This window comes from Saccoglossus kowalevskii, chromosome 4 (assembly GCF_978046115.1).
Source record: "Saccoglossus kowalevskii chromosome 4, keSacKowa6.1, whole genome shotgun sequence".
Classification (NCBI taxonomy): Eukaryota; Metazoa; Hemichordata; class Enteropneusta; family Harrimaniidae; genus Saccoglossus; species Saccoglossus kowalevskii.
The window spans coordinates 9,007,245-9,033,105 of NC_140644.1; the positions used below are offsets into that span (position 1 = coordinate 9,007,245).

Sequence of the window (25,861 nt, forward strand, 5' to 3'; positions counted from 1 at the left end):
AACGTTCATCTTTCCGTGACGTTAACGCACGACAAGTTGTACGTTTCCTTCTTCGCAAAATAAACTCTCCGTCCTTGCCCTGAAATCAAACGATCAACTCAACTCATAAAATAGCATTCCGAAACACATGGTAATAATTTGTAGTGCACAAAAACTAATCAATCATTGCAATTTTCAGAGTTCGTCGATTTTTATTAATCGCGGAAACCCCCCTCTCAAGTTCCAGAAAAGACGGAAATTCGTATTATTGATTCGTTTTTCTAATAAATTGCATGACTAAATGAAATTTGTAAAGGAATTTCGTTCAAAGTAAACATAAACGGATTATGTTTGGAATTTGTTCCAGTTACTCCAGCTGAGACGTCTTAGGTAATCTACATTTCTATAATGAGTTTTCTACAGAACTGTCATTACTGAGGCATATATTTGTATGCTTACGATCGGATGCCCAACTTCCGGTTAAACTGGTATATAATATTTGTCGCTAATTGTTTATTGTTTAGCCTTGTTGTATATCCCCACAACTTCACACCCTTTTATTTACCGATGTTGCCCAGAGAGCAGTAGCCCCCCCCGCAAATGATGAATGGCTCTGTCTTGTCAGGCTACCTGTGTCAAAATTGTGCTGTCGGTAACTTGTATTAAATATACTATATTTACAGTAGGGTTATCATAGGTAATTGAAACTTGTGTCGTGTCATGATGAATTGTATCTCTTGAAATCTTATCTTTATTCTACCCCATAGAAACATACTGTCTTTCACTCCTTCAGTATTTTTATTGGCATACAGTCTGTATCTACTTAGCTCACACAATCTACTTGTATACCAATATTAGGGAAGACGTCAAAAGATCGATGTCGGATAAAAAACTTATTTCCTTTAGTTTGGGGGTGGGGGGGGTTTGACCTCAAAAAGTTTCCATCCTACAAAAACGATTTTATTTTTTAATGAAGTCAAAAAAATCTTGGAGTATTTGTAGTTCGTTTTTTTCTATCCAATCATGGACAGAAAAACCCGAAAGGGAAAAAAACCCAGAAAAGTGGTTTGGTTCGAGTGTAAATTTATGCGTCAAATGAGGTGCATTTGTAAAATCTTTTTACACCCACCCGACAACCAACTGCTATGCAATACTACTGTCCGATTATCAATTTGTATTTAATGGTGAATGTAGTCTGACGCCATGACCAATATTTATCAATTAAGTTTCAGTGGGGGGTTTGGAAAAAAACTAAAGGAATTAAGTTTTTTATCCGACATTGATCTTTTGACGTCGTCCCTTACTCTATTATTTTTGTTATTTTGCCAGTGGATGAATTCACCCTTTTAAAACCCATTGAATACTGTAGAATTCTTTATTTTCGCTAGGAATTTATTTTCGCTGAAGGGATGATTCTGTAAAAATAAATTATACTTTTTTCCAATTGTTCACATTAAACTCATCAAAAATCAGTGAAAATAAATTCCATACAAAACGCCCAAAAAGCCTTTTCAGCAAAAATTAATTCCAGCGAAAATAAAGTATTCCACAGTATTCTAATTCAACAGTGGAGTGTATTGTTTCTTTTACAAACCAGTGAATATAAAATCTAGTTGGGAAAAATCCCTTTAACATTAATTCCGCTAAAATCAAAACTCAGTGAATATTTCTCTTAACACAAATGGAAGAAATATTTGATTGCTGTAGCTTGATAGCTGAATGTCTATTTTGCAATATCTACAAGACTTTTCAATCTGTTTTATTAAATCTGATCACATGTTTATGGAAGAGCCAAGGTCATAATTTCATATACTACTAATTAATCAAACAAGTTTGTCATCTTTGTTTTGTCTACATCCTTTGGTGTTGATTGTGAGTTTTCTTAGCTTTTTGTTAACTCATATGCTAGAAGGATATTGAACAGATGTGTCCACAACCATATTTTCAATCAATGTTTATTCATGTGAATTTACCTATGATGGGTCACAAAAAAAAGACCTTGTAATATCATATCAAAGGACCATTGTTAACTTCCATAAGTCTCTGCACTTTTCTTTCAATTATGTTGATTTAGAAATGTTTTATGACAAAATATTTGTAAAATTGTGTATACGGTATATATTTATGCAATCCGCTTAATTTTAATTTAATAATACAGAAATATAATATTTAATATTATGTTAATTGTAACAGCGAATGCCAGAATAAGCTGATCATAAAAACTGCTATCTCCCTAATACTAATTGGAATATTCCAATACTCCTTGGGAGAATTGAGAAAATTCATATGTTAACTAGTCTAAGCTATATGCCAATCATTAGAGATTGAATTATTAAATTTCAAATAAATCATGGTGTCAAGTTTTAGGGAATTGATATTTAGGAGTTCTCCATCAATGTGATTTTCTCAATTATTTTCCCACCCCAAATGTGGTTGATTGTCATTGAAGTTTAAAAACACGAATAAAATTTATGATTTTTTGAATACTCCATGTCATATTGGTAATTCTATTTAGCTAGCAATACGGTTATCAGTTTTTCAGTTTTCACTACCCTGACTGGTGTTGAGCCATGCTTGTCGGCATGAAAACAAAATATGTGGTGATAAAATTTCAATATTATTGGTGTTATAGTCTGTGTTTCTGTTTCACTATGTTAGTTATTTAGGTCATCTACATACCATTCTTTATTGGGGGGGGGGTGTTATATGAATCTTGTTGTGTGTATATTTTTGTGGTTGAGCTTATTCTGAAATAATTGAATATTAAAAAATAGTCATATTAAATTTATTAGAAATTTAATCTTTCTGAAATGTATAAAAAGATAATATTACGACTGCCAGTATAGCTTCAATTATAGTAAAGTATCATCAATTATGTTTGACAAATGTGTGCTGACCCCTGACCTCTTGTTACTTTTTCCACCAATTTATATGGTGGGTCAGGAAGGACATGGAGCCTAATGAAAGTGAAAGTGGACTGATTTTAATCCTACTTGAGTCTGTTGTTTAGATGGGATTTATCTATTGTATACACTCACTCTTCATCAGTCTCAGTGATCACTGATTGCCAGGACAACTGTGTCAAGTCAGTGGGAGATGAATTGTGTCTAGCACTTGCTCTTTGGTGCGTAGTTCAACTCTTTGATGCATAGTTCAAAATGAAGTGTTTAGATTGTTTTATTTATGGACATATTAAAGCAGTATGTATGGTATTCCCTGTAAAAAAATTAAAATTTGTGTTAAAAAATAACTTGGACTGGCAGCTAATAAAAAATAAAGAATATACATGGTATAAAATCCTGGACACCAGTTTTATTTTGACAGGCATGTGTTGATGCCCACTGTAAATTATTAGATCCTGATCATGCCCTCCCTTATTGATTTGATTATAGAGCAGCATGTGTGCTATAAGGATCTAAGTCTCTTGTTGATATGCACTTGATGGGAATAGTTCATTACTTCTATTTTTAGCTGTGGAATAATTACCCCCTGTAGTCATTGGTATGCACTATTATCAAAAGATTGTAATTGGAGTTATTAAATTATGCGATGCTATGTTGGGATATATCTCTTTGGGCAAAGCATGGAATACCTCCCAGGCTGTCTGGGATGTTGCGTAACTTACTACTGTTGGGTTGTTGATACTTTCATTTCCACTAAAGGGTTGACCATAATTATTTTTTTTTGGGGGGGGGGGGGTGTGAATTTTGGACAATATATTAAAAAGTTAATCTCTTATAGATGCACATTATTAATGCTTATTATTGTATATTATTATACATACAAATATTATTTATTTTAACCACAGAAACAATTAATGTATGCGCAACTAATATGGTACACAAATAACAGTTATGAAAATAAAACCTAAGGTATACATAATTTGATATGGGAAAGCATTGCATCATGGTCTTAGCTTGCTATTGTCTTATTGCTGTGTAGAACTTAGAATAGATAGAGAATGCTCCAATTAGTGATAGAACAAATATAATGAAATCTAATTGAGCTTATAATTCTAAATATTGTTTCAGTAATCATTAACCACCTGAACAGGCTTGTGATTGAATTTGACTTGTCAAGCGGAAATGGCCATTAGAGACTATTTCCAGTTTTTTGTTTGACTATTTGCTCTTAAAAAAAACTCTGTGTAATTACTGTTGTTTACTGTAAACGTATTATTTATTCACATGGTTTTTAATTTCGCTGAACTGAAATTCGCTAAAGAAACAACAATAGAATGTACTGTTTCACTATTAAACTCATTAATTACAATCTTGTAAGTATACGCTCAAAAAAAGTGAATACTTATGAACATTATTGCTTTCACAGTACTCCAGAGTGATGTTATGTATAAGAATTTCCTGTTTTCTCTTTGAAGCCCACCCGCATTCACTAAATTGGCTTTGTTTAAGATATGTGAATCATTGACAGACTGGGGCTTAGAATTTAAAACAAAACTTGTTGGCAAACTTTCAAACTCTGCTTATCTGCCAGAGGAAGAGACTGTGCAAAGGAAAAAACACTTCTGATGGAGCCGAGCGGCTAACATTCTGGAGTCTGCCTGTCCATTTTGGGGTGTACTACCGTAATCTTGTTATTATGCAACTAAAGAATAAACTAAACAAAACAAAGGGTGCATTGGTTCTCAATTATATGCAAATCAATGTGTAGCAATACTTGAAGGGAAATCAAGCTATACTTAGTGCTGTCACTGTTCCTGCACTGTAGTGCTGTTAAACCACAGTTGAGGGACTGTGGTTAAACCAAGGACACTAGAAAATGCATGTTAAACAATTTATTTTATTTGCATTCACTATTGCAGTTCATCATCTTATAAATTCACAAGTTTTATTGTAAAACACTGACTTTATTGGTGTTTTACTTGATCGCATGGATTTATTTAAGTATGTTTTACTTTATCGAGGAATAGCAAAATTAAAACCCAGTAATTAATGTCTTTACAGTACTATGATTTCTCTTGACACTGGAAAGGGCGAGGCCCCTATTCTTATTGTCCGGTTTTTTCTTCTTTCTTCCGTAACTTTTTTCGTCAAGCCGTTTGAGAAAACCGCTGAACGGAATGGTCTGATAATGCTCTATACTGATAGTCCCTAATGTGAACTGGTGCAACATGCTTTCAGAATTTCGATTGGTCAATTAGTTTGGCAGCCATATTGGATTGAAATAAAACCGGAAGTGGCTGTTTGACCACTTTCTGAGGGTCTAGGCGTCTAGATTTTTTTATGGTATATAGTACAACTCATGTGTAATATTATTATATCAGCATTAAAAACTTTAGCGGTCATTTGACTTTTCCCGCCATTTTGTTAGTCCCCGTTCAGGCGCAGCCTGAAAAGGGGACTTTATAATTCAGGTTATGTCCATTTTTCCGTCTCCAACATTTTCTCAGAAATTCTACAGCAGATATCAGTGAAACTTAGCAGGTTGATGAACAAGTCTCTGCTGAGTATGCACGTAATTTTTTTTCCAGATCTGAAAATCCCAAGTGGGTCTTTTTCACGATTTTCATCAAAAATTACCTCTCCCGGCAACATTGACAGAACGTCTGCGCATGCTCAGAATAAATTAATTACTGTAAAATACTTTATTTTTGCTTGCAACATTTTTTTGCTATTTTCGCTGAAGGAATGTTTCAGTTAAAATAAAATCCAGCGAATATATCCTTTTCTTATATTTTACAGTCAACTTGTCAAAAATCAATGAAAATAAATTCAATACAAAACACCCAGAAAAAGTCTTTTCAGCGAATGATAATCCAGCTGAAATAAAATATTTTACAGTAGATTAGATCTGTGAGTAACGCTGCTGTTATTACGGCACGTGATTTCTCCATTGCGTGCAATTTATTATAGTACTGTTTATACATGTATTCTGTTCGGCTCAGTGGTCTCATTCACTCGTTACTAGAAGAACTAGTAACTTTATTTGATTTCAAGAACTTCAAGAAGGCGGCATAAGAGACGTGTTTGCAAAGGTAAGTTCTCCAGTTTCAGCAAAATTGAATGTTTATTGGGGTACGATTGGTGTACATTCTGTGACGTACGGACGTGAATATTATGATGATTGCCAGCTTTATATTCTTGTGAAAAGTCAAAAAAGCAAACAATTGTCTCCAATCTACGAAACTAGTTCGTAAACTGTCAAATTATTGTACATGGGGACATAACTTTCAACTAAATCGTTATCCGGCCTTTTGCTTGTGTCGCGATTTCCAAAATGTCCACACCTCTGGAGGGGGGGGTGTCCCTGTATCGATCAATTTATTCATTATATAATAGTAGGTTGCCTATGATTATATTCGTATTTTTTATGTTGTGAGCATTAAACTGTTAGTTGTAATGAAGATTTTGCCGATCTCCTGCGATTCAACATGGCGGATGTACAGTGACAACACGTGTATGGACGGTCGGTCGAGTAGTCTACAACGGACCATGAAATCGCCCGGCGTTTTTTCGGCAGTTTTCTTTTTAATATTTTGGATATTTCATTCACTCCTGACGCCTAAAAGAGTCTAATTTATATTTTACCGTAGTCATTGACACCTATTCAAGAGTATGATGTTTATTGTGAATAGCCTGAATGGGTACCGTAAGCTTCGTTTCGACAATGAGCTGTTATTTCTGTGAACAATGTTTAATTATTCTTTGAATGCTCAGTTATTTTTTTAAACAACTAATTTTTGGATTAAAAAAAAATCATGACGTTTTCCCAGTCAAAATAGCATAAAGATCTTGCTACAACATCAGTGAATCTCTACAGTACCGCGTTGCGTTCACCACGAGGTCACTAAACCGTCATTAACATATTTAAATGAGCCACGTGTAAATGAAAACATGGCCGATATTGAATCGTATCGAGCATTTACATTCGACCGAAATCATTCGTTTACGATGAAACTAAGTTGAATATTACTTCAAATTCATAAAAATTCTACGAATTAATTTTTTGTGCGTTATTATAATCATTACTGAATAATAATCAACAATTGCAATACTTCGAAAACAAGTAAGTTATTCACTTGCGAAACACAGAATGACCAGATTGTGCTACCGTGATCATTTGCTATCAGTACTAACCACTAAGCAATGAATTCGTGTTTGTATTTATTCGAAACTTCTTTTAGAACATACTTTACTTTTCGTTATCAACAAAATTATAAAAAAATAATGCATTATGTGATTTGGGGGGGGGGGGGGGTTCAATTCCAACATTTCGCGGTTCGCGGAACCAAAGGCCTTTCACTCTTCTCCGAGTGTGACACCTAAACCAGAGGTTTTATGGTGTATAAACTGGCACTAAATGAAAAGGCCGTTGAACCTTATTCAAATTTATAAATACATGTTATTATGTATTTCATTATGAAAACTGACTAAATTAAATGTGATCTTATTTTTAATTGTTTGAACAGAATGATTTATAGCGGTAATGACGTTTTCATCCAATATTAATTGTGCAATTGTTAAAATGCCTACCTACACATTTATTGTTTTTGTTTCTGAAATAGACATTTGTAAAAAAAATTTAAAAATCATGCTTGATTAAAATTCAAAAAAAAAAGATGTAGCCATGTAGCCCCTTTCTGTTATCTGTTTCCAACTTCTTCCAAAGTAAAACTGGCAAAGGCATGTAATTGCCATACAATCATCATTTGTGGGAAAACTTGTATGTTATTGAAAATCTTTATTTTGTTGTCTGTGAATTAATATAATATTTGAAATGGCGTAATGGTGCAAAATATTCTCAAACAATCGGTCTTCTGGTGGCACTACACTGCGCATTTATGCACAGTCAGTATCCCAATGTGCGATCTCAGCTTACTAAGTGATGATGGTGGTTGAAATGGAAAACTGAATACAAAAATCCAGGAACATCTCAAACGAATTTCCGTCTGCAGTGAATGCATGTTTCGTTGCATCAAATAAATAATTCTATGACAGAAGCTTGCGATCTTGTGATTGAGCAATAAAAAATGTGGTTTTATGTATCAGGTCATTGAATGTATCCAAAAACATGGTACCAATGATCTGAAATTTCAGGAGTGCTCGCTGAAGGTTTATCAATCTTGCGTATTGTCTTGTTCTTTTTCAATCCTGCATTTCAGTTACTAGAATTTATACTAAAAAAAATAGTTTCTGTTTTTCTTCTAATAATTAGGCCACTCTCAAAAACAAATATTTTTCCATGGTCGAAATGCAAGAAGAATACAAAACTACATGTACTGTGATTGCATAGCGATACCTGTAGGGCCATTGTCAATTAGTTCGCCTGATCAACACAGCGTTATACATAGGGCTGATATTATTGAATCACGGAGAGTAAAATCTTGTGATACTAATCTCTAGAACCACTCAGATTGGATCATATGTTTTATGAACCCACATGTGTATATCTTGGACAATACTCATTTTAAACTTTTTTTTTTTTTTTTTTACAGTGGTGCTGTGAACTGCTTCATTTTGCAAGACAATTTTTTCTGGGTTCCTACAACATGGAGTGTCAGGGACTTTATTGAAATGTTATACATCACTGCACTAAAAAGACTTCGAACAATTATTGTTACTTCTCCATTGAAGGTTATGAGCAGACCAACCTTTATCACTACTGGCTTTCTTAATTATTACATGTACTTGCTCTGAAAACATAGCTTTTACAATTGTTTAAATTAACAGATGTTGTTCTATGTACAATGAATACATTTTAAATAATAAACCTTACTGTGTTAACAAATTGTATTTGACAACATGAGAATGATTCTGATGCCCAGTGGTGATGTTGAAACAAACTCAGGTCCTGGTAATATACTAAGACCTGATTAACAAACAAGTCATGTACATCAAGGTTCACTCAGATTTATGAATGCAGTTTCTTGAGCAAGTATACATGTATGACAAATAGTTTTGTTGCACTTGTGTACTCGGAGATTCTGAACATGGGTCATTGGAAGTTTTTAGTTGTCAGTATAAAACTAGATTATGGGAAATCACTTGATGATGAGTTGTACCCACAAAGAGTACATATTTATTCACCTGTTTGCAGATGTTCCTTGTACTACCTGTATTTTATAATCAAATAACGGGGACTGTGACATTTCATGTCTTGTTACTTGTGGCCCCTTTCTTTTTTGCATAGTATTTAAAACTTAGCTGTTCATTTTTTCCTGTAGTGACAAACTTCTTCATTTAGATTGCAACCGTGTAATATTCCCCATCTACTTTAAATGTTTAAAAGTTTAAAATGGCCGATTGGTGGCCATGTTTATAACCCTACAAGCTCCAAATTCAACATTTGACACCTGTTAAAAAATTTACTTACATAATTAAAAAAAAAAAAACGATTGATCAAGACTTGTAGCCAGAAATATCAGGTCCAGTTTGAGCAAAAATTAAAATAAAAATGTTAGAAAATATTTTAAATATCTTTGGCATGTAAAAAATCTGGCGTTTGAAGTGTTAACAAATACTGTAAAATACTTTATTTTTGCTTGGAATTTATTTTTGTTATTTTCGCTGATGATTCAGTGAAAATAAAATCCAGCGAATAAACCAAGTTTCCTGTATTTTAAATTTAACTCATCAAAAATCAATGAAAATAAAAACTCCATACAAAACACTTTTGTGTAAAAATTAATTCCAGCTAAAATAAAGTATTTTACAGTAGTTTACTTCAGTTATAAAGTTCATGTAGAATAGATAAAGTTTATTTCACAGTTGCACCATAATGTTTTCACAGTAGCAGATTCCACTTTTATATTGTTATAAACAGATTGTGTTTGTTTAGAGGCAGTAATGTATAACAAGCTAACCCCAGCAGTGCTTTATCTTGCTGGCCAGGGCCATTGATAGCCATTGTACACCTAATTGAATCAGTGATACGTTTTATCATTTCCGCTTTGATAACCTCCTCACCTGTCTACTTCAAATTACCCACGATCCCCCATTGTAGCATATTAGGTGTATATCTGGTGCTATCAAATCACTTTTGACGTGCCATTTAGTGGTTGTACTAGAAAATACAATCTACAAACAGGAGGCGCCAGTCTGGCTCCAGATCATGTCAATTAATCCTTTAATTGCGGTCAATCAGGATTTGCTCTTAATCTGCCCTCTGTGTGTTTGTAAAGTGCTCTTTTCAAGGAAAGATTCGTCCTTAGTATGCCTTTTCCTGAAGATGGTAGCATGCTGGAATTGGGTTAATCCTAGATTTTGTTTTCCGGACCCGCAATATTGGAGAACGATCTCCAAAAGAGTCCCATTTGTAAGAAAAATATACAAAATATATTGTCCCCTTTGTTGTCACTACATGGAAATGCTCACACAATCTCTGAGCATGGACCCATGATACCTACCTATGCCACTCCATTGAAATTACCATATTTACCATAATTAACAGTCTCAACTATCGATCTCAAAGATGTAAGCGATAACACCGACAACAGTTGATCCCAATTGCCACAGTGCAGACCCTGGGACGGGTGTCTTTCCTTTTTAAAACTTAATACTGTAAAATACTTTATTTTCACTTGGATACTTTATTTTCGCTGAAAAAATGATTTAGTGAAAATAAAATCCAGCGGATATACCTTTTTGCACATTTCACATTCAACTCATCAGAAATCAGTGAAAATAAATTCCATACACCCAAAAAGTCTTTTCAGCGAAAATTAATTCCAGCTAAAATAAAGTAATTTACAGTAAATGTCTCAGACTTTGAATGTCTATGCAATACAAATGCATTTAAGGCAGTACAACAATTATAGGAACTGTAGCAAGTAAAGGATTGGCCAGGGTTGCATGCAGGTTTAATTGTTGTGTTTTCTAGGAAAGATGATTGACGCATGTCTTGCTTCCCAAGAAGAATAATTTAAATCGTAATAATTTTTCACGTTCACGCATAATTTAGTAGACTTAACTCATCAGATTTAAAACTTTTAAAATGATGTTTCCATGTGACGTACAATTACATTTCTTGCGAATTAAATACTAATCTCACTGTCGTATCTTGTGCATGTCACGCTAAGCTGTATTTTATCGATTGCCTTCATGTTAGTAATTAAGATAAAAACACGATAATTGACAATAATAGTGTGACAAGGGTTACTGTCATGTATGCACAACTCTATAGTTGTAGGATTCACTGAATTTAAATTGTTGATGTCTTTAGATACGTTATAATGTTAATGTTTATACAACGGGCAATTTATTCAAATCAATATTTGAATTACTAATGAGTTGCAGTACATAGCCCCCTGGATAAACACACCATTTGTGTACTTTTGATCGAATGCTGGACTGCACCAGTTGACAATTTGGCTTGCTGTTGATCGCTTACAAGTCAAACATTATAGTTATAGCTTCGTGAATGCACATGTATAGGCGAGGCATTATCCTGTTTTCATATGAAGTACACCGCTACATTTGTCAACAATTGACGCCTACATGCTTTGTTTCATGTTGAATGCTGCTTAGTTAGAGTCATTTTCTGATCTTCAATTGGACACCTTCAGGGGGAAGAACGTACGTCAAACCATTGTACGTGTGAGTATAACCCTCTGTCAATTCAGTGTGTGTGTGTTTGTGCAAGTTCATGGCTGCAAGTATGATTGAAGTGTTTACTTCATGTCCTTGTTGGCCTCCACTGATCACCAACAAGGTATTATTTTCGTGGGTACCTTGATCATTCTGCTATATGGTTTGACTCAATGTATTCGGAGCATCCAGGGCATTAAAACCTGTGTCAGTGTACTAATTCTTATATTTACTATTTCATAAATATTTATTTTTTTACATTGGTGCAATTTGAAAACTACATGTACAGTTATAAAAATATTCAAAACTTTAATTCAGTTTGTACGCATACTGTTCTATTTAGAGGTCGATATCCACCACAACTCTTGAAATTTCAGTATCTTTGTAACTACACACAGGCCTAGTGTTCTCAACAAATATTCCATTTTTAAATTCTTTAGAGAAGTATGTATTATGTACGTCCTTCTCCCCTTCTTTTAAGAGAACTTGTACTCACATAAATCACAACGCTGAAATTGACCACTTGAACATATTTGAATACCGGTATACACAATAAATTTAGTGTGTTTGGTAGATAAAAAGTTAATTCTAGCAATTGTCAACCTTTAGAAACTCGTAAGGGCAGACTTGAGGATGGGATCTGCACTGCAAAAACAAATTTACAGTGAAAAACACTAAGTTTCTTTTATTTATTTAACAATAAATTTTCAAATGGCGAAAAAAAAATTGTCATTTAAAAAAAATAAATTGGCTCAAAACTAAGCTGAGAAGATTATACATGTACTTCAGAGTTTTACCCATCATCTTTCCTCCAGCAACTCCCTTAGAGAGCTTGGTTAATCAGACATTTTTAGTTATTCCATATTTTGTTATATAGTTTAAAGAGCACATTTTATGTGAAATGAATAAAAAAAAATCATGTCAAGGCTAGGCACAGTTCAGTAAGCGCAAGCTCGAGCTAAGATCACTAAAACAACATAACCACCCCCGTTTCATTAACAGCAATGAAAACTGAACACCTTGAGTCGGATCATTTTATCCACCTTTTGTGGTATAGCCACCTCTTGTTGATTTGAAGCTGTGTGTGGTTAACATCAGAGTGGCCTCGCTGAGTAGTTCTTACTAGGTTCAAAAATTATCACCAGGATCTATGTTTTCGAGTCACTGGAATTCTGTTCATTCTGAGTGCTGTCCTTAGCTCGGCAATTGAAGTTATTTGACCATGTCGAGGCGATCAGTACATCCTAACAATTTCAAAAGAATTGCATCTTGGGGCTGAATATTGAAACATTCCGTCATTCATAAGAATTGGGTATTATCGGTAAATTTATATTCATATGGAAGTATACATTCTAGTGTTTTCATAATTCCAATATCGGTTATTTAATATTAAAAAAACAGAATTGAATTCTTTTTTAAGTAGATCTCCTTGATTTAGAGTCTGCTGTGAGATTATTTACTCTTAAAAAACATGTTGTTGTGGTAGTATTACACAAGTACCGTCCGCTTGTCAATACGTACAAATTAGAGAGTGTGTTGTGTCGGGGAAACCTTTGTGGTTGTTGATCGTTTTCTAAAGGGGATATGTACTATACTAGCACAGTCTCCAGTTGAAAAAGTCTGGTGCAGATTTTGTCGGTTAGTTTTGTTCATAGCTCCAAGCATTCCAACTATTGTACTGTGACAACATCATGACAACTCTGAGCCACTGGCATCTGAAGTATGCCTTTATTCATTGTATTCCTGGATATTCGATACTACGCCATACAGAGCTGTGTAAGTTATTGCTCAAACAATCCAGCCAGGGTTTCAATAGGTCTATGGGTATTGCTGTTTTCTTCGCTTCAATTTGCATGAAGCTTGAGTTTCAGTTGTACAAAATATCTCAACTTCCCTTCCACTTGCGGCTATTCCCGATCCGGGACAGTCCACTCGTTTGGCATTCTCACTTCCTAGAAGTTTAGTGATAGCTGCCAACTCATCATTCTCACCTGTGCCTCTACGTAGTCAATATACCTTGAATTGTGAAAACCTGGCTCGCTGACTAGCTGTGAAGAAACTTTTGACTTATTCGCTTTCAATCTGCTAGATCTGCTGTAAAAAAAAACTGCTCATGTTGGTAAGTTAGACAATATTGCAGTTAATATATAGCCGTGTTAGTATTCATATTTTATGTTTATTCATCATATTTAGCATCATAAGTTTTGTACAATATGTTGCAGTGCTACTCTTCAATTTTGAGCTTAAACTCGATGTTTTAAGAAGTCCTAGCAATTGTCACCTGTGTTCACAACTTATTTCAGTGCTTTGTATAGGTGCCAATGTAATCTGATTACAGATTTGTTATTTATCATAATCTGTTCCATTTAATTAGGATTGAATGAATTCCCATGAAAATTAATTAAGTTCGTCAACAAAAATGCTGGTACTGGTAGTTAGAATGTTATTGTGGCCTGGCATGTTGTGTGAAAAAACATGTAATCTACATGTATAAACACCTCAACATAAAAACCTGGAATAGTCAGTGTTTATAACTGATTTTCTCATAGCATTTAGTATATTTCAAAGTAATCTACTTGTAAGCATCTCAACATAGAAACCAGGAGTTATCAGACTTTATAACAGATTTCTCCATATAAAAGGTTCCATACTAATTACTGTTAATAATATTTTTCATGCTGTGGAATTCCCATAGAAATCTATTATGAATACCTCACTATTTGCAATATTTGAGTTAATGTTATTCATATATGATTCATTGTAGGAAATGTTCCATATTGTTAAAAAATTGAAATGGGCTATGCTATTACCCTGTATTATTTATACAAATGCTCAATAAAATGTTTGTTTTCACAGTTAATGTTGGCATAAGAATCATACTGAATTAAAATTACCTACCTTAGGTATTCGAGACAGATTATGTAAGAAATACTATATTGTCCTTCCTTCCTGCAACAACAATGAATTCTCTGTCCAACTTACTGCATATTTTTCTTTATTTTCATCGTTTTTTTCCCTGGTGTTCAAATAGGCTGTCTCCTGTTTCGATTGTGACCCCGTGTTTGTAAATAGAATTATGTTCTTAACCATTTTGTGCCGTTTATATGGATTCCCCAAAGCTTGATCCAAGGATTTCCTGAAACCAATACTGGATTTTAGGAACACCTTTTTGATTTTTTGCTTACATGGCAAATTGTATCTTTAGTAAATCAGCTTACTCACTTACATTATTCCAATATCCGGTGTTTTCTTAAACATGCTAAGTAACCTAGACGACCCACAGCAGTGTGTTGTAGGGTCTTTGGAAGTAGTTTTAATATCCATTGAATCTACAGTGCCTCGTATCATGAAGGTATAAAGAGATGCTGTATTTGTTTTATTGGTTGTAGCATGTACAACGTAAATGACATAGGTGTGTGTATGTATGGCCAAAATACATCACATTTGAATGATCTGGAGTACAATAAACTAGATTTTTTGGTTATGTGCCCTTCTATTATTGACATGTTTCTGTTAAAGATATGCTTCTAACACTTCTCTTAGAGATATGCTTCTAATGATCTTTTCAATCAAGTAAATATTTGTGGATTTCATTTTATAACACTCGTCAAACTTTCATCAATAAAAACTTTTGCTGTCCTTGACTGGATGGCGATCGTAAGGAAGAAATTTCATGTAAGTAACGAATGAGAAATGAACGCAGTGTCAAAATCTAGAATCCATTTAAAACTAAAAATGAAATCAAGATGGTTTCAGCTGAGCTTGTGATTTGGGAATTAAAACAAAGTTTAGGATTTAAAGATCTCTAGATGTCATGGTACATTTAATGTGCACCTGAATATGGTGTCAGTGAATTGTGACTAGCGTGTCTGGTATGGTTTGGAAATAACTTGTACCATGACAGGCAGTAGGGAAATCCAATCAAATATTGATACAATGTTACCTACTGTAGTTTCACCAAACACGCAATGAACAACAGCTCGGGTTCCTTGTTTTTGCCGCAATCTTTATATCTTTAGTTTTTTTCCAGCAATGCATTTTGGTATGATATGTTTTTAGTGCTTCTAGAATTTGTTTTTACTTATTTTTCGGTGTCATTTAGTGCAAAGCAACCCATTGTTACATGTCTGTCATCACTTCTCCTCGTACGTTTTTTCATATGGGATCTTTGAGGAGAAATGAAGCAAAGCTAATGGAATCACTTGTTTGACATGGAGTGGGATTAAAGTAAAAATAAAATCTCAGACTTTGTTGTATTTGCCTTTACTCTTGTGATTGGTCTTGATCTTGCTACTCAAACAGTCAGGTGCATATTTGTGGTGGACTCAATAAAACCTGTTTCAACCTGCTTCTACTTCACTTGAATTCTCCGGATATCTCAGAGTGCCAATTATTTAAGACTTCCTTGTTTCTTTCAAGTTCTTTGCAAGTTCAAAGTTGTCAAATGTCATATACTCTTCATTGCCCCTCTCGAAATATGCCTTTCAACCCTTCCTTATGAATGGTTTAGCTCATATGAATAATAACATATTATCAGTCAGTACATGTACATGGTATTTTAGTATTTATTCTAAAATACGGTACCGGTAGTTTGAATAATTTTTGCTGTGTAATTTTCCTGTGTAGTTACTGAGAACTCGAACTACAATGTAGTCTTAAAGCGACAAATATTGTTTTAGGCACAATTGCACGTGCGAGCGACTCTATGCATAGCTAATGTCATATGTAATGTGATGTGTAAACTAAGGATCAAGTTGTTGTCATTTTTTAAAATCAGGCACGCAACGGGAACCAAAGAAAATTATGATGTACAACACGTCACACTTAACACATAAAATCATCAGTAAGAGACTGTCAAAGTGAGGCTGAGCCCCTCAAGATGGCAGTGTATTTGACATTTCGCACATGGCCCTTGATGAAGTTGTCATCTTGTAATGTAATCCCCAAGGTTTAATAGATGGCGCCCTCTAGTGACCCGAACACAACCCCACCATAATCGTTTCCCACTTGCAAGTGATTTAATGTACGTTGGTATATAGCATATACGCTATGTTTTCAGTATTCACATTTCAGCGATGGCTGTTACAAATCAACACTAATGACAGGAAATGTTTTGTTGTTGAAAATTTGAAAAAAAATTGATAGTTACAACTATTGTCGCTTTAATAGTTTTAGTTGTCCAAATGTTAGTTTCTCTACCATTTGGCAGACTGAACACACTGCTCATGTGATACCCAATTCTGTTTAACCAACATTAACAGAGAGTACCACACAGTTTAATTAACGCATATATAGATACGTCATAAGGGACTCATTTTGAACAGGACTGCACTGAAGAGCAGCCCTGTTTTATTGAAATCTACACTAATGTTTGACCTATTATAGAAGGGGAAGCTGACCTGAATAGGATTGTACAATAGCCCCACTAACATGGCTATTAGATTTAGCTTGTCTGACAAGTCTGGTAATCTGGAGGAGGGTCACTGGTAAATAGTCAAAACATACTTCCAGAATGTTGATTTAGCTTGGTTTCTATGGTAACCATGTGATATCAATTGTGCATTTGTGAAGAAGAGTTTTTATTGACACAAGTTGACATATGAGCAGTGAGGTAAATGGATTCTCAATGAAGCCTTTTTGTAGAAGGGGGGGGGGGTTGCTATGCCACTATATGCTTCTCTGCAATGGTTTTAAAATGGATCAATATCTTTTGTCCCTAGGATTATCCTGTCATGCTACTATTTATAAAGCAGAACCAAAGTACTGGAATTAATTAAGTTGGAGTCTGGATTAAGTTTTGGAAAAATGTTAGTAAGAAGAAAAATGCGTCTTGTGCGCAGATTAGCGTGGCATTTCTTTATGCTAGGAACGCTCTTAGAGGGCATAGCACCACCAATTAAGTTAAGGAGTGACAGGCAAAGTGCAAAAATCAGATTGAGATTTAACTTGTTATTGTCAGTGACTGTTTTGTCTCTTGCTTGTCATCCACCTCGCTTGGACCACACCAGGGATAACTTAAGTCGTCTATGGTTGCTGCTCCCTCCACACACTTCCTTCATATTAAAACCTTTACTACCGGTATATCGTTTTACTAGCACTAGACCAATCATGAAACCATTGCTGAATTAAAATTCTGTGACTAGCATATAAAATAAGTTCATGAACAAGTTTGGTTACTGATCCTGAGAAAGTTTTAAAATTTAAGCCCTTACCCACCTTCAAAACATATGCATAGTCCCTATAAAGAGTTTGTCATATATATACACACCGATGTGGCTGTTTTTTTTTATTTATATCTACATGGAATTTGTGTTACCCTGGCACTGGGTTGCTATATGCTGTTTCCCAACTGACGACTACATTGACTGTTAGCATGCCTGCTGCCACCTGGCTCTATGTTATTGTGGGACACAACAAAAAGAACCTAGTGTAGCTGTGCATTTTTTCCTACGCAGTCTATTTACTTACTAAGAGTTTCTTTCAATACATGATAATAGGCAAAGTTTTGATAGTGACTGCTGATCCTACCCTAAGGACACCCCCTTTTTAAGACCCAGGTTGTTAAAGAGCCTAATTTTCCGTACCTTCAGCAAACAGTTTAGCAGTTGTGTCAGGAGATGCACGTATAGTACTTCAGGAATGTGTTAGCTTGGTATGTGTTTTTTTAAAGCAACTGGTATATGACAATAGTGAGTCTTAGTTCTGCTATGTAGATATCTAGTTGTTTTCTTGGTTGCTATCCCTCTACATTGCAAGGTAAGCCAGTTGTTCCAACACCATAACAAATTCATGTTATTGAAAAACAGATATATATATATATATATATATATATATATATATATATATGCATACTATTGTGTGTTTTTTTTAGCATATAATCAGTTATCAGTGAAATTGCAAACAAAAAAACATATGTTTTTTCAGTACATTAAGATAGTTAGCTATTTAAAAAAAATTGAATTCAGTCATGCATTGCATTTGTCGCATAGTTGATTGAAGTGTTTACAAGGACTTGGGTCAATCCCTCTTTTGGGTCTAATCATTACAGATTTAGCATCGTAATTCTCTAAAAAAAAAAAGAAGTTTCTTTTTGCCTAGTAGAAAGTGTTTGTATGTTTTAGATCACAGAATATCTGAATTATCACGACTGTATATTGTCATATAGACATACAGACCCAGTGGCAAAGTTAGTGGCCTAGTTTAAGGTAAAGTTGATTTCCGATGTCAACTGTACTTTTTGTATATCCCCCTGTGGTGCGACTTTTATCTTTTAACCGTTTTATCGCCAGAGGGGTTCAAAGTGTGAAATACACCCATGTTCTTATTTCGTTCTTCTCTATAGTTCTATAGCTGATAACAATAAATGTTTACGTGCCTATTTTTCTGGGTGGCAAACTTTAAAGTATAGTTAATTCAACTTATCAAATAACACATAGTAATTTGAGTAAAGTAATCAAGATTTCAAGAGTTTTTCATACCTATTTGTTATTGATGGTACTTACACTCATTTCATTTTAAAATTTTTAAAAAATGTTTAAAAACTTAAATCCTGGCAATAATGAACTTGACATTATTATGACAAGTGTAGATAAATTTAATTTCAAGAGTATCGTTCAATCATCAACCAGTTTCAATACAAAAGAGCATCCCAATTGTGAAACAACCTCTTGTTTAAATTTTAAATGTATAACAACATCCATGGGTAATCTGAAATGAGTTTATTTGGTAAGGTTAAGGGTGGCAGATTCCCTTGTATCTCTATGATGCCTGTTTAATAATTTCTATTTCAAACTGGCAGGATTGGCGTCTGCCCTATATATTCTCTGCATTCGTCATGTAGTGGTGGTTCACTACTTGTATGGTAGTTCTATTTTGATCCTGGTACAGTGCGTGAATGGTGGTCTCAAAGTCAACATTGTTTGGCTTTATAAAATATTTAATAACGTTCCCCTGAGCATTACCTGTAGGTCATTAATTATGTTGTCTTTTGTGCGACTGAACTCTCTTTTCGATAAATGTTCCCCTCATGAGTATAAAGGCTTTTAGTTTCTCAAATTGACCATTTATTAAGAACACGCACTGTATATATTTGTACATTCTTTGCTATATTGTGTGTTTTCTGTGTTCATCAGCTGCTGTACCATTCCCTAACTTTGTGTCCTGAGTAAAGTAGTGTCTTTGTAATGGTAGGCAAACCAGCTACCTGGAAAGCTGTATGGAATTTATTTTCTCATAGTGTTTTAGTTTCATAGAATTTAGTTTTTGTTAAAAAAAAAAAGCAACTGAAAGTGAAAGCAAGGTATTTCGCATACAGTATTTGCTGTATTTAGTATGCTTACATGTACATGAAAGACCTGTTAACAGAGTGGTCGTCATTATAAATGTCTCAGTGTGAGTTTACCTTTCTCATACACCTCTATTGGAGTTGTAAAGAAAGCAAATTCTCCACCGTTCTAGTACATTAGATGATCACTTTAACCATGTTTTTCATCAGTGTGTACCCGTCTAACAGAACTGATTTTGTAGGAATCTTGTGTAATAATGGAATCCCATAAATCAGTTTAGATCAGGTTTGACTGCTTCGCGAAGCAACAAGGCCTTTAAGATGTATATATGTCAGTTCATGATTTCTAAGTTGAGTCACTGAAAATCTCTTCGTCAGCTTAGAAGGCAATCTGCTTTGCATGCTGCTCAGTATTACTGATATTCTCTTAATAGTTTTTGTATATTACCTGAAATTGCAAAGTTTTAAATTTTGAGTGAAAGCTCTTACCCAACAGCGCCCTCTACAGTTGGAATCAACGTAATTTTTGAAAAAATGTTATTGGCTTTGGAAACAAAGTATTATTCACAATTATCATTGTTTTGCAATAACATATTTCATGTACAATTATTGCAGCTTCAAATATTATTGATTATATAATTTTAAATGTTTTGTTTCAAGAATAAATGATATCCAATCATTTGCACTAGCAGTATACTAAGTTAAGCATCTAAGTAGTAATAACAATTAATTAAGTTCCATTTGCGATAGGTTACTAGTATATGTTATTGACATGCGTAAAGTTTTTCGCTGTCACAGCCTTGTGTGTGAATGTCTTATGGTGAGCGATGTCAAGTGGACAAGTCTCACCAGTAGAGTATGTGTGTACTTCTTGAATTGCGACAACTAGTGCAGCTAAGTACAATGAGGTATGTTCCAACTATGTAACATGGCAGTTGTAATAGTGAAACATTGTGCTTAATCAAGTAGTTTGAGTGAGGTTTATTCCTCCTACATTGACATGTGAGCAATGTAAGGGTAATGTACATGTCATGTTTGGGCAGTTTGAGTAGCGTTCTTATCAGCTCATGACACCGTCTATGATAATTACCTGTCTAATTAATGCCATGCGACATCTCGTTAATTATCAGCGTGTCATTTGGTCAAAAAAAAAAATAACCTTATGTCAGAATATTTGTAATTGTAAAAAAAATGAAAAAAGATTGTGTTGATGTAGAGATACGATAAAGCTACGTTAATCGCACCATTTCCGCAGTCTCGTTCAAGTTAGTTGGATCCTAATTTGATATGGTTTTTGTTTCTAGTAAATTCTGGCACATAACCAAAAAATGCATTATATCAAAACAATAATATGACCTACGGTGTTAGTAATACATTGCTTTAATATAAGACAAATACGCCATAGATGCATCTGTCATTTACTGTTCCAATGCACTATACTTATAAAGTCAATACATAGTGATTACATGCCATTGTTTTAAACTATGTACTGTATATGTAAGAATCATTAATTAATTCTAATTGATTTCTAATTATTATTGAACTTGGTTCAATGGCGCAAATCACAGTCGTAACTTTTAGTAACAAATATCGCTTGCTGATTTGGTGAGGTAAATACCAAAATATTTGTACTATTAAAATGGCATTATTTTGCTTGAACGTGTAACCATTTTTATTGCGGTGGTGCACGAATTCAAGGGCAAATAACAATTACTGCAACGATGACAACGACAGAATAGTGATACTACTGTCGGTTAACGATAAACATCGTCACCTGTAACTACAAATGTGTGTCAACCAATGCACTTTAGGCGTCATGCAACCCATAAGAAAAGTTACGATCATCTATAAATTGCGATTTATCTATCTTTTTCGGTACTCAAATAAACTGTGAATATTAGATTAGCAGTGGTGACAGGTAACGATGTGACGTAATACATTCTACAAGGTTATCATGTGATTGATACTGGATTTCGAAGTGTGGATAATATACTCCATGACATTACTCGTTTGAACCAGCTCTATGAACAAGCCTTATCTGCTGATAACTTTATAGAATGTAGTCGTTCATATCGTCATCTGTCACAACTGCCAATCTAATATTGGCAGTCGTGTTGTTTTATATCCTAGTAAAAATAAACCAGTTCTTTATGGTCTGTGTGTCTTGCGTCAGTCGATCTCAGTATGACCGAAGAGTTTCGTAATTGGCAATTTTCCATCGGTGACGAGTGACAGGGTTTGCGCTTGTGTCTCGGCAAGACGAGTCCCACTTACAGAATTTTAAGAAATAGAAATTTGGCCCTGGATAACTTTATTACAGATTGGACCCCAGCTTGCCTGAAAAACTGGGTCCCTCTTCAATAATTGGAGTCTGGGAAGCAAAATATGGGGTTAACGCAATCCCTGGAGTGAGATTACGTGCATTAGTTTATCAAATTTTATTATCATAAGAACTTTGTTTCACCTTTCTACGTGAAAAAAAAAAAATGACGCTTTTGAAATTCCAAAGTGTGATTGTGTCTCTGTCAATATTCACATACATGTAGTTATCGCTTGTTATATCACACTATGAACCCCAGCATGCTGGGTAAAGTACGCATGATAAATAGCCACTGAGCAGACAGAAGTCATACATTGCGTCATTACTAATGTATAGTTCAAGCCCCTTAATGAGAAGTTAATCACTGGTGGTTATTTACCTTTTTATCCAATCAAAAGATGAAGTCATCATTAGTACATTCAGGTTTTATCACAATATACTGATGACGTCTTGCTTATTAGAAACCAATTTACTTTTATACTGATACAATTGGTCTTAATACTTTTTTTTTTTTAATTACTAATAATCTGAGAAAGGCTTGTAAATGTTAAATCACTATGACAGTAAGTACTCTATCCACGTCTCTTTAAGACTAAAAAAAGATTTGATTCCGGTGTTTGGTGCAGGGTGTGTTATATTTTGGCCATTTTCCTCATATTTTAGCCACCATAAAACCAGAAAAATATTTAGGAACTCTTGTGAATTGACTTGTGTGTTGATCAAGACCAGATAAGTTTTTTCGCTTCTGAATTGACCATGATTCAAAAAACAATACAGGCTAATAATATGTTAATCGTCTCATTTGTAACACAATACGTATACACATGAGAATTATTATGCAAATTTGTCACCTTACTCCGACCACTGAGACTTGAGATGAACACATTACACAAGTGTGGCAATTTCAATATGATCTGTCTACAATCTTTATGACTTAAAAGGGTTTGGCATGTAATAAATTAAGGAAAATCAACAAGATGTTTTCTGATTGGCTGGATAGTTTTGGTCACAGTCAGGGTCACCACCGCTCTTAGTAAAGGCTCCCTGGGATTACTGTAAACCCGTCAATTTTGCGTGAGCACAATCTATAGCAGTAAAAATTTCACTGGTTTCCTGAAGACAGCAACTTTTGCAGATTTTTCTCCTCGCAAATGGCCTTAAATCGTAAAATTCCTAAAACTAAAAATAAGAGTTTACAGTATATTGAGTAGTGTAGGTGGGAATGCTTAATTTATTGATTTTGAACCATGTGATTAATTAGTATCGCACCCTGCCTTAATGTACTTTACTCAGTGTTAGACACTCCATTAATTCCAATAGGAACTCCCAATGTTTGAGTTAGTGTTGGAATGCTCTATTGGTTTGTAGTTTGCTTGTATGTGAGGTTAAATCCCCTTATCATAGGATGTCACAGGGTTGATTGGAGCTATGCGTAGGTATGCTGGCCTACGTGATGTTTTCTTAGGTTATTCACTCTAACCTAGAAAGCGTAATTGCTCTTGAAATGAAGCAGCTATGGCTCCAAGGTGACCTCGTAACACACTGATTCTGTTTACCATGCTGTTGAGGGATCCGATGCTGCCTTTAATAACCGTATAAATTGGAGCACTCTCTCTGTATTGTCGTTTTATTCATTGTTCAACCCTCTTTACTGTGTTAAGACAGGAACGCCAGGCATAATTGGCTAATAGCCATAAACGTCAAGTGGACATGGTTAATACCTCGTTTCAATCGTGGTTGTCATGAATTGTGGAGTCTTTAGGAGAATAAAGTTTAATTCTCTCATCATTGGTCTGTTCCTGTATGCATTGCTCTACCCAGGTCCGCTGCATATAACCAACACCAAATGACCAATTTAAGACAGCCGTGGTACAGATATCTCTTGTCAATATACTAGTAACCTATGTGGCTACATATCTTGTTATATATCGTTTTACAAAAGTACATGGCATTAATGCAAGTTATATCCATCCTCACACATGGATGTACTTTATTCGCTCTATAAGCAGTGCATACGCTTGCTTCTGTGATCAAAATACTAGTAAGTAATATTTGATTGATTCAGTATGAAGGTTTTTTGGGTAATATATATACTTCTATCAAAGATACGCCCCATAAAAAAAGTTGTCAATCTCTGTATATTTTTTAATCTGTAAATCTGTCTTGTTTTTCATGCAAATTAACTAAAATGACCCTCTAACTTCAATTGTGACATTTTGCAAATTATACCCATAGACAGTTAGTATGCAAATTACGACCATATATAGAGTTTGTATGCAAATTACAACCTTATATATGTTTGTATGCAAATTTATGACCATATATAGAAGCTTCTATGGTTAAATAAGCCAGCTGTTATTTGCACCTTGAGACTTCACTTGACTGCTTGAACTTTTAAGCTGGACAAGGAGGATTATTCTCCACTCGCACTCGTGGCTAGAGATAAAAATTGTTGTAGAGCTAAGAACTAAGACTGAGAAATGAAAATTTCACTGCTACAATAGTTGATTGTTTTCTCAGTTACTGTAAAAGCATTAATCGTCGCTGGTATTTTATTTCACTATTTTGAGTACCGGTACTGTGTATTTTCCTGGGTTTTAAATTCATCGATTTTTCTATGAAACATAGAGGGCTTTTGTAATTTTGCATGTTCCTATGTCCTAAATTTTAGTATTTTACTTACTAGTGATAATAAAACCCGGTGAACAATTAATGTGTTTACAGTACTACACCATGAGTTTTAACGGCACCCTGGATATTATGTAGATTGCAGTTGCACAGATTCTTACGACTTCTTGAATGGCTCATTACCCTGGGTATTTACCAATTTGTACTGCTTGTTGAGATTAAGCATTCCTGAATTGCTATCATTTGTACTGCTTGTTGAGATTAAGCATTCCTGAATTGCTATCATTTTATAGCTATTATCACTCTTTTGATTGGTCATTACCAGTAGCATGTAGACTTAACCCCACATATACTCCCTGGAAACACATAGCAACCACTTATAGGCACACACAATACACAAAACGCTGCAAGTTACAACATTATAACAACATTTTCAGAAAAGAAAAATAGTGTAGTAGTTATTTATCTATTCAAAATACCTTTTGTTTATTACCATGGCAACCGTGTTTAATTCTTTTATTTACATCTAAAATGTGATCTAAAAATACTTATTATTGCCGCCCTAGTTTATTTATATTTAGAAGTTTAGCAAATTAGATTATGCATTGGACCTTTGTACTAGTTACACCCATACACATAGTGCATTATGATGTATGTCGATTCAATAGCCTTCAATTCAATAGTACAACTATGGTATTTACTCTATTAGAACTGCATCTCTAGTAGATTGTTCTCGGTTGATGTTTATTTGAATAGAACTTGATTGTTTTCAACAGATATTTGTCTGTCTTTGATGAAGTTATAGCCAGAAAATAAAAAGTGCCTTTCTAAAATCAACATTAAAATGCGAGTTAATAGTTGCTGGTCTTAGAATCTATTTTTTGTTGAATATTTATAGCTATTTTGTAAAAACTGGAAATTATCATTTGACAGGTTTGTAGAAATTTAGGCTGTTAAATCAAATTTTGTGCCTTTCTAAAATGCGGAGTGCCTGTCTAAAGTGACAAGCAGTTATGTGCCTGGCTACAATACATTGACTTGTACAGTAGGTTGGAATAGAAGTCTATTGTCTAAATTGTCGCATGTACTGCCTAATCTTTTCAC

General features: G+C 34.4%; 1 protein-coding gene across 3 annotated transcripts in view; it reads left to right on the forward strand.

The window, feature by feature from the left end:
- LOC100378712 (rho GTPase-activating protein 7-like) overlaps window positions 1-25,861 on the forward strand; it is a 166,227-nt gene that overhangs the window by 102,658 nt on the left and 37,708 nt on the right. Inside the window, exon 1 of one of the 3 annotated variants that reach the window (XM_085497720.1) lies at window positions 13,427-13,644. The exons of the other annotated variants lie outside the window; for them this stretch is intronic. The gene's annotated coding sequence lies outside the window, so the exon portion shown is untranslated. Of the gene's footprint in view, window positions 1-13,426; window positions 13,645-25,861 lie in introns of those variants that run through there. 3 annotated transcript variants of the gene reach the window in all.